Raw genomic sequence first — 10,248 nt, 5'->3', positions numbered from 1 at the left:
GTCTCGCATCCGGCAACATTGATACCTTCAGGTAGCATATGTGGGTTTATTGACCAGATGCCTTCACCCAAAATGATCACGTGCTCGTGACGCCTGCGGTAAAAAGGACGTTCCACGTCCGCCACCAAGGTCTGTGAGTGGTGGCGCTGGCTAACACTCCCTGAGTTCTACAAAGGACATATAAATACCCAAGAAAATGGATGGGAAAACGGTGCCGCGGTAGCTTAATCGGTAGAGCATCGCAAGCAAAATGCGATGGTTGTGGTTTCGGTTCCTACCAGCGGCAAGTTGTTTTTCATCCACTTTAATTTAGATTAAGTTATCATTTCTTGATTTCATTTATTAGGCACAAGTAATTTCCCCTATGTTGTCCGTGGTGTAAGTGTTTGTTGGCTTCTTGTGAAATGACTAATAAAAATGGAGCCCCTCGGTTAACCCCCTTTCTTCTCGTTGTATATATATATATATATATATATGTTGTGACTTGTCTACCACAACTGATTATCACACTGCTGCCGCTGCTTGAACGGCCGCCCGCGATAAATCCCGATTTGACCACTGCGCAGAAAGACCTTCTGCCACTCCTGCACAAACACAGAGCCTTATTTGACGGCCACTCCAACCTTCTGGGGCGCACTTCCGTCGCAGTACATCGCATCGAAACCGAAGGCAGTTCGGTTGTACGCCGCCGCCCGTATCGCGTGTCTTCCGCAGAACGGAAAACCATGTGGATAACGTTGATGACATGCTCAAAAGAGACATCATTCGGCCATCCTCCAGTTCTTGGTCGCCTCCTGTCGTGCTGGTTCGCAAGAAAGACCGGTCTGTGCGATTCTGCGTCGATTATCGAGCCCTTAATAAGATCACGCGCAAAAACGTATATCCGATGCCAAGAATTGACGGTGCCATCGACTCCCTCCATGGTGCAGAATATTTCTCTAGTCTAGACCTCCGATCCGGATACTGGCAAATCCCCATGCACGAAGCGGACAAGGACAAGACAGCGTTTGCAACACCAGACGGACTTTACGAGTTCAACGTCATGCCATTCGGTTTATGTATTGCCCCTGCAACATTTGAACGCATGATCGACACAGTTTTATGTGGCCTTAAGTGGAAGACCTGTCTGTGCTATTTAGATGACATCGTTATTTTTTCTACAACTTTTCCTCTGCACGTTGAGCGCTTGGAAGAAGTTTTCACATGCATTTCCAATGCTGGACTCCAACTCAACACAAAGAAATGCGATTTTTCCAGAAAGAACATCGAAGTGTTGGGCCATCTTATCAGCAAAGATGGCGTTCGACCAGATCCCGAAAAAGTCGCTGCCGTGCTTCGCTTCTCTCACCCTGAAAATCAAAAGCAATTAAGAAGTTTCTTGGGCCTGGCGTCCTACTTCTGCCGCTTCATCAGTCATTTTGCGGCCGTGGCGTCGCCGCTACACAAGTTGCTCACGTCGGGCACTACTTTCCCTTGGATAGATGACTGCGACCTTTCTTTTGAAGCCCTCAAGCAGGCACTAACCACCGACCCTGTCCTCTGTCACTTCGATGAGAACACACCAACTTGCTTGCACACCGACGCTAGCGGCCATGGGATCGGTGCTGTACTTTTACAGCGTGATACCACCTCACGAGAGAGAGTTGTTGCCTATGCCAGTCGCGCACTAACAGCTGCCGAAAAGAATTACTCGGTCACAGAACAGGAATGTCTCGCAGTAGTTTGGGCGATCCAAAAATTTCGACCATATCTTTACGGACGCCATTTCACGGTCATTACCGACCACCACGCCTTATGCTGGTTGTCGTCAATCAAAAATTCGTCCGGACGACTTGGTCGCTGGGTGGTACGCTTACAAGAGTACGATTTTGACATTGTCTACAAGTCTGGGAAAAAGCATCAAGATGCCGACGCTCTCTCTCGCTGTCCGCTGCCACTATTAGCTTCGAGTACATCTGTCCATTGCTCGCCACTTGATGGTGAGACTAAGTCGTCACTCCCGTTATTACCGTTATTACCTCTATCTGTTACTGACACGTTATCTTCCAATCGCGTCACTCACCTCGCCTCGTGTCAACGTTCTAACCCCTACTGCAACAGCATTATCCAACGCCTGTGCGGATCTACACCTGTACCAAATGCCAGATTACGTCGACAACTGCGACTATTTAAGCTTGACAACGATGTGCTGTACCGCTACATATACAACTCCGACGGACACCGCTGGATACCTATTCTTCCACGTTCGATGCGCACACAACTTCTTGAAGCCTTGCACAACGACCCATCTGCTGGCCATTTGGGATTCCACAAAACATACCACCGCGTTAGGAGCCGTTTCTTTTGGCCAGGCATGTCTACCTTTGTGGCAAAGTACGTCGCTTCTTGCGTTCTGTGGCAATGGCGGAAACGACCGACTTCGCCTCCTGCTGGGCTTTTACAGCCCATCCCATGTCCCGAGACAATGTTTGCCATCGTTGGGATAGACCTAGTCGGCCCTCTGCCCATTATGCCAGCGGGTCATCGATGGGTCGTGACAGCTGTTGACCAGCTCACACCTTACGCAGAGACCGCTCCTCTACGCTCTAGTTCGGCCTCCGACGTTGCCACCTTCTTTCTGGATGCCATTGTGCTGCGCCATGGTGCACCTCGTGTACTGTTAAGCGACCGCGCCAAGACTTTCATTTCAACAATGCTCGGAGAAGTACTCGGAGCTTGTGGCACAGTTCATAAGACGACATCCGCATATCACCCACAAACAAATGGCTTAACCGAGCGATTTCATCGCACACTAATAGATATGATATCAATGTATATCGGGCCAAACCACGACAATTGCGACAAACTTTTACCTTTCGTGACTTTTGCTCACAACACCGCTATCCAACGAACTACGGGATACTCACCTTTCTACCTAGTTTACGGCCGTTCACCGATATTCACCATCGACGCCGCTTTCTTCAATGCCCCAACTGACACCTCGGCCAGTATACCCGAACAGTTCGTCTCGAGACTTGAGGAATGCAGTCAACGTGCTCGCTACAACACAGAAGTCAGTCAGCTAGATCGCAAGCAACGTTACATCTCCCGTCGCGACGTCTCCTTTCGTCCTGGAGAGGAAGTGCTCCTTTGGACGCCCATTCGTACACCCGGTTTGTGCGAGAAGTTTGAAACCTGCTTCCTTGGACCCTATATTATTAATGAACAAACATCCCCCGTGAACTATCGCGTTACTCCCGTAGACGTTTCTTCCGACCATCGTTGTCGTGGTTCGGAGGTCGTTCACGTTTCGCGCCTAAAACGATTCGTTCGGCGTTCCCCTCCTGGCTAAGTCGCGGCCTGGCTGGCCGCTTGCGCGTGCGGGGAAGTTAGTGTGAGCATTATTCATAGGCTTCATATTCTCACCTGTACTTACTCATCATCACCGTTTTGGGGCCTGGTGGTGGGGCTCTCACTAGAGAGAATAAAGAAGAGACTGGCTGCCTAAACCTCGTCTCACAATCTCACAATATATATATATATATATATATATATATATATTAATATATAATACTTTTTCTACTAGAAGCATATGTACACCCTACAACTGAAAACAAGTTAGTTTTGAAGGATTCATAGAATGACGAAATTATCCAACATTGCTATCTTTGCTTTAGCAAAATAGGGTGAAGAAGGTGAAAGTTGAATAAAATGGGAAACGTTAAAGTGCTTGGTATTATCAAAAAGAAAAAAAAGTTTTTCCGGAAAAAGGGCCTTTCACATAAACTTGCACGGCAGGTGCATGGCCTACCCTGGGGCAATATAGCGACACTAAAGGGATATACTGAATCAGCTCAGAATGATAGTGTCTTGAAAAGACTACTTTCATTGATTTTGCGCTGACAGCTAGGGTGATCATTAGAAGAAAAATTATGATCAGTTTCCTTTTTGAATTTCATACTGAAATGCCACGTTCGGACATCGCTCACCCCTACTAGTTTGTATATATCAAGAGGAATCATGTGGTTCACCAATTGCTGTGTTTGCATTGTCTGGTGTACTCATGTTAATTGTCGCCATTGCTGAAGCTTGTACATTTTGAATTTCAATAATAGCCATTACAATTAATAATGACCGCAGTGTGCACACAGTTAACATTGGTGAGCTGCTGATGTGTTTTTTATTTTGCATTCTCATCTGTGTACCTTCAGAATTGTTCGAGGCCTACTGCTTACTTATCTAAAGAATTGGACTGCAATGGGATGAATAATAAAGTGCAATTTGATTTATTTAGTTCAATACAATCGGGGCCCAGGGGGTGTGGGCGCATTAAATTAGCATAAACATCACGCTCAAGCAAAGAACAGGAATACTTATGAAACAATATATTAGGTGAAATATCTCAAGATGTATTCACTAACAGCAGTCTATGACAATAATACATATTCAGTGCAGGTGAAGGAGGAGGGAAGGTGGTCCCCTTCCTTCAGAGTGTTAGGAATGAGTAAAGAAGAAATTTTATTTTTCAGGAGGGAATAGAAACTGCATGGTCAAGATGTGATGGCACATAAACAGTGTCTGAAATCACTTCCTTTTTTAGGGCTGGATATTTCAAAAAAAAGATCTTCCTAAATAAACAGTTGCATAAAATTATTCTTCAAAGCTGTAAATTAAGAACAAGATGGTCTGTCTACATTAAAACAGGACTGGCTGTGCAGAAGTTGGAGGAGGCAAAGTAAGCTGATTGGTTCTGAGCAGTTTTAGTGACATCGGCTAATGTAATTTGTCCAGCATCCCACACTGATGGCACAAACTCGAGTTTGGTACTATTAGTGTACATTACTAACCCTAAATGCTGTAGAGCCCCGAAGGGTTCCCGTGTGTCTAGCCAAGGGCTGCGTTTGCATCCCAAGTAATATGATCAATGTGTTTATAAGGTGAAAGCATACTGCTTATGTAAATTCCAAGCTACCTGAACAGTTGTGGTAATATTGTAGATGAATGACGTAGATAGGTTAGAGAGATGTGAGGCTGACATAACTTCTCGTTTACTGGGATTGAGAATTAACTATTAGCCATTGTGAGCACTACGTGCAGATGTTACGTAGGCCTGATTGCTGAACCGAAATATTGCGCTGGTTATTAATATCGCTATCTTGATGTGATGGAATGACATTATGCCACCCCTAGAGCTATGTCAGCAGTAGTGCACCTACTGGCAGGGACACCTTTGTTAGACAGACCCTTAGAATAGGGCCAGACCAAATAGAGTATCCTGACTGCAGGCAGCAGTGTAGCCAGCACTGTCAGCAGGTCGATATGAGAAACATTGGCTGAGCTGGTGCCCAGATACTCACAGGCGTTGCTTTACCAGCTGTGACACTGTGAAGGAGAAAACAGTGGAAAACTATGCCCTTATCCAGTGCAGAAAACGCCATAAGCTCGAACCTAGTAAAGGAGGCTACGTTACTGGAGGATGAGGTCTCCAGGTCTGAAAGCAACTCATCTGCTACTGGGGAAGTGCTCGAAGCTGTATTAATTCTGACCATGCGTTAGATTTTTCTGGGGAAACTCCAGGCACTGAGCTTGTCAGTTCCAAAATAAGGACCCGGCAAATCAAGAGCCTTAATGTAGGCATCTGGAACGTAAGGGCTTCGTGATTTCCTACTGATACAGCGAATCTATGAAAATGAATCGTGCAGTACTTATAGTAAGCAAGGCACTAAAAAAGTTCTATGCTAGGCTATAACACACTCCGCAATCTCATTACCTGATTTGAACCTAGGCACCACATTCCCTACCTTCCATTCTGCTGACAACTACAAGCACTCAGTGGACTGGGTGAAAAGGTATAATGAAATGCAGGATGCTGCAATTTACTCGCGCCAAGCTTTAAAAAATCCACGTGTGCTTTATGAGAATGCAATTTAGTATTGTTCAATGTCCTCTTGGGCAACTCGGTATTCTTTTACCGTATGCTTAGAAAATCAATTAACAATACTTTATTAACCCTTTAGTGTTGTTATGTGATGAAGCCCTAGCATTGTTTTCTTTTTCTCAGATATTATAAAATGAACACAGTGGTTTATTTCTGATAGTTCTGAACTGAAAAATTAACATGGATAATGGCAAATGTTCTGGTGTGGTTCTCACAGCTGTCAAAAAGAACATCGTGAGACAGAAAAATGGAAATGTACCAATGCGCCAGTGATGCTTGATTAACTGTTCAAGTATTGCCTTAAACACAAAATTTTTTACCGAGAGGTTGGAAAGCCTATTGAGAAATAGCCAGATAATTTCTTTCCTTGATTTGCTGTGGTTTAAATTTTTTCGGCCAGCAAAGACAGTGTACAAGATTTCGAAAATGCTAATCTTTTGTCTTCCCCAGTAAAAGCTTATTGTTAACTGAATATTTGACAAATCTTGTTTACCTCTCCTTCAGCTTTCAAGAAGAGGTGCACTTGTATATTTACTCCTGATTGAAGATATCTTCTTATAACTTAGTTTCTTCTAAAAATTTCGATTTTCTTTCTTCATTTTTTGTTGTTTTTCGTTCCACGCATTCGAACAGCAGAACTTCTTATTCCCTCTTTTGCAGGAAGATGGGCGTGCGGTTGTTTCCAGCAACTGCTTGCATGTTAGTATCCGCCTAGTTTTTGTCAGCCTTGCTTCTAAACCGGTATCAGTCTTCCTATGTTGTCTCAGTCTGACAACAAAACGCCGTCCTCAGCCCCTCTCTTATTTTCTCTTCCCTCCCCTTTTCTTCAACATTCTCAATTCCACTTACTCGGTGCACCAGCTTATTCTCCTCCTCCTCCTGCCCTCATCAAGTGAGGGGGAGAGCAAGCTATGTGTACATAAAGATGCTGCTAAGGTAGGCAGTTGCTGTTCTGACAAAATGAAAACGAGGCACTGATTTTTTTTAGAAATTACTCAGCTGTAGCGGAAAATCTTGACTGTCGTGCAGCAATGAGTTCCTCCTCGGCTGGCTTTTCATAAGCGTCTGTCATGTGCAGGCGTGGTCCAGGTGAGCTGCTTGCAAGGCTGCTCCGGTATGAGCTTGCCTCACACGTCATCGTCACTGCTTGGATGAGCTTGTGAACGTAGCCTATAAATAAACACATAAATACATAAATAAATTGTCTCACAGCATGTCTCTTATTGGAGTGGCTCATACCACAAGAAACATATAACCAAATCCGATGTTATAGGCATTCTTCAGGTGTGGTAAATATTAGCAAACACCAAGTTAAACTCTCAAGGAACGAACTTTCCGTACCATATTGATACGTAAACTCGTTTATCTTTTACGGGTGAGCGCTGTTACATTCTAAGAAATGTTATCGTTCAGCGCAGGACGCGTCTAGATGTATCGGAAGTTTCTAGAATGTTATCGGTGTTTCTATCAGATGTCTGTTGTCACCGAACCTTGTGTAATCTGATTGCATGCAAGCGCGACGGGAATGGCGTAGGACTTTGTGGAAGTCACGCGGGTCCCAGCGATTGCTCTGGAACATTCGACGACTGATGTATAAAAGCCGGCGCGCTTAACTCGCTGATCAGATTTTTCGACGATCGCCGACTGTGTTCGCCATTTTCGTTGAGCATTGAGTGTAGCCTGTTTTTTTGGGCACAGGTTCGCCCAATAAAGTAAGTTTCGCCATTCACAGTTTTCTTGCTGTGCCCGCAACCATCACTACCACACGACAATATGTTGGCAGTGTCTTGCAAGGGGTGACGGTGAAGTGGCCCTCCCTCACTTTGCTGAGCTTTACTTTCCATCGTAGCGCGCCCTTCCTGGTGGAAGCCTGATGTCTTGTAGTGTTCTCATTACAGTGAAGAACAGCTAGTTGAGTCCTGGAAACAAATTTGGAAGCTAGTACGCTTTCTCATATCATTTAATTTAAGCAGTTTACCTTGCTTTCATGCCACATGGTGAGTAAGCCATAAATTAGGGACAAAGCGAATCAACAAGCTGTTGAGTGGCCCTAGTGAGTACGTCTGTGCTCCAGGTGCAAGGTGCCCCAGATCACTCAGCAAGCGAGCGCTTTCCAAAATTGGTCTGACCTTTCGGAAAGCGGGTGGATCTGTTTGCAAAACATATTTTCAAGAAGGTGTTGAAATGATGAGCTTGGCACGTATGGACAACCATTTGAAATAGCGTGGCTTTTTATTGACATTTACCAACAAAATAATGCGATTTTGTTTCTGCTGAACTATAGAAGCACAGTATCTTTTTGGCATGTGCAGTAGCTGGCGCACCATTGCTCACATTAGGTGTAGCAAAAATTTAAAGCGTGTTAATTAACAACCGCAGAGAGCACAACACAAGGGCGAGCACAGTCCTTCTATAAGACTAAACAGATGACCACGCATTGAGATGCGCAGGAAAACGCTGCAAGGTTATACATTAAAATGGAATAGAACTTTCTTGAAAGTGCATAGGCTCCAGGGAGGAGGCCGAAAGGCACAATGCCTGACCACGGCCTTCCTCCCTATTTTAGGCAGGTTGCACGCGAAGGGTTACAAACAGAAATAAATAGACAAGCAGCATAGCATATACGTCAGTACGTGCTTGCAGAATAACAAAACAAACAAATTAATCCATGGTCACAAAATAAAAGAAAAGCTGCAGGCCACTCCCATGTCAGGTATCTCAGGTAGTACAAAAGCACCAGACAAAGGAATACCGTAAGTAACTGGAACATATGCAACGCCAGCTACAACTTTTAAACGTACCCTTCGTCAGTCAAGATTCATCCCATGCATCTTTGTGTTTGGTAGTTTGCTTCGCACAAGCCTGTTGTAAGCAACCTACGTCATATTTTAAATTATTTTTACAGCAGTTGTTGAATCCATACTGGGTGCAAATATTGTGAACATTATATTACCACTTCATCTTCTTCATCTGTGTATATTCATCATCATATCCAGCGTCATCGTCTTCAGCGCACGGCCGGCGCAATAAACCGTTGAGGCTTAACAGCTGTCTCGCAAGTGGGGGAGGCTGCTTTCGATCCCTTGGTCCCCTACGCCTTCGAGTTTCCCTGGAGCTTCGTTCAGGCCACCGCTTGCTCCACCTTTCCGCCAGGATGCCCCGAGAATATCCTCCAGGAGCATCCGGCGTCACCGTCTCTGCCCCACCGGCCGTTCCTTCATGGAGCGTAAGCACGCGGCAGCGCGGTTTCACCATGTTTGCTCGCCTTCGTACAGACGATGTTGATGACTGGCTGGACAATTATGACCGCGTGAGTGAGTAACCGATGGGATGACATGCACAAGCTTCGCTACGTTGCATTCTACCTCACTGACATTGCCAGGACTTGGTTTCTCAACCATAAAAGCACCTTGCCTGACTGGGCAACGTTCAAACACCAGCTTCGCCAGATTTTTGGCTCTGCCAACGTCCGCTCTGAGGTCGCCAAGAAAAAGCTTGACGGGCGCACGAAACTTCCCGGGGAAACATACACCTCTTATATCGAGGACGTCCTCGCCCTTTGTCGCCGTGTTGACGCCACCATGACGGAATCTGATCGTGTTCGTCAAATCCTGAAGGGCATTGCCCACGTCGCGTTCAACGCACTGGCGATCAAAAATCCAAATACCGTTAACGATGTGAACGCGACTTGCCAACACCTGGACGCACTGCAGGCCATCCGTTTACAACCTGTCGTCGGTAACGCGCCTCCTTCGTCGGATACCGACCTGCGTATGCTGATTCGGACTCTCATACGCGAAGAGCTCCAAGCGTGTGGCCTGGTCAGTCCTCCCGTTCTCCAGCCTCAGCCTTCGATTCCTGGCCTGCGCGACATCATCAAAGAGGAGCTGTCCTCCTTGACCTGCGCTGCGAGCTGTGGCCCTCCATCACCATCCACCTCGTATGCTCAGATTGCAGCTATGCAACCAGCGTTCGTTCGGACAGCACCTCCTGCTCCTGCTACTGTCCCCAACCATCTGGCGACTCTACCACCCCATCCGCCTGCCACAGGATTTCACACTACCCGGCCTACGCTCCGCCCCATTTGTTATTATAGTGGTATTTGCGGTCACATATTGCGCTTTTGCCGAAGACGACAACAGGAGCAACGCCGTGGCTACGATATTTATGAGAGAGACCCGTTGCTTCCTCCGAGTCCTTACCAGTGCCGGCTCTCCCCACGCTCACCTTCTCCACCTCCCGATGCGCCTCGCAACTACCGTCGAGGGCGGCGCCGCTCGCCCTCCCCTCTCCGACGCTCGACATCACTCCTGCAACAGGCCACCCGCACT

This window comes from Dermacentor andersoni, chromosome 6 (genome assembly GCF_023375885.2).
Source record: "Dermacentor andersoni chromosome 6, qqDerAnde1_hic_scaffold, whole genome shotgun sequence".
Taxonomy (NCBI): Eukaryota; Metazoa; Arthropoda; class Arachnida; order Ixodida; family Ixodidae; genus Dermacentor; species Dermacentor andersoni.
Note: the sequence above shows the minus strand (reverse complement) of the source record.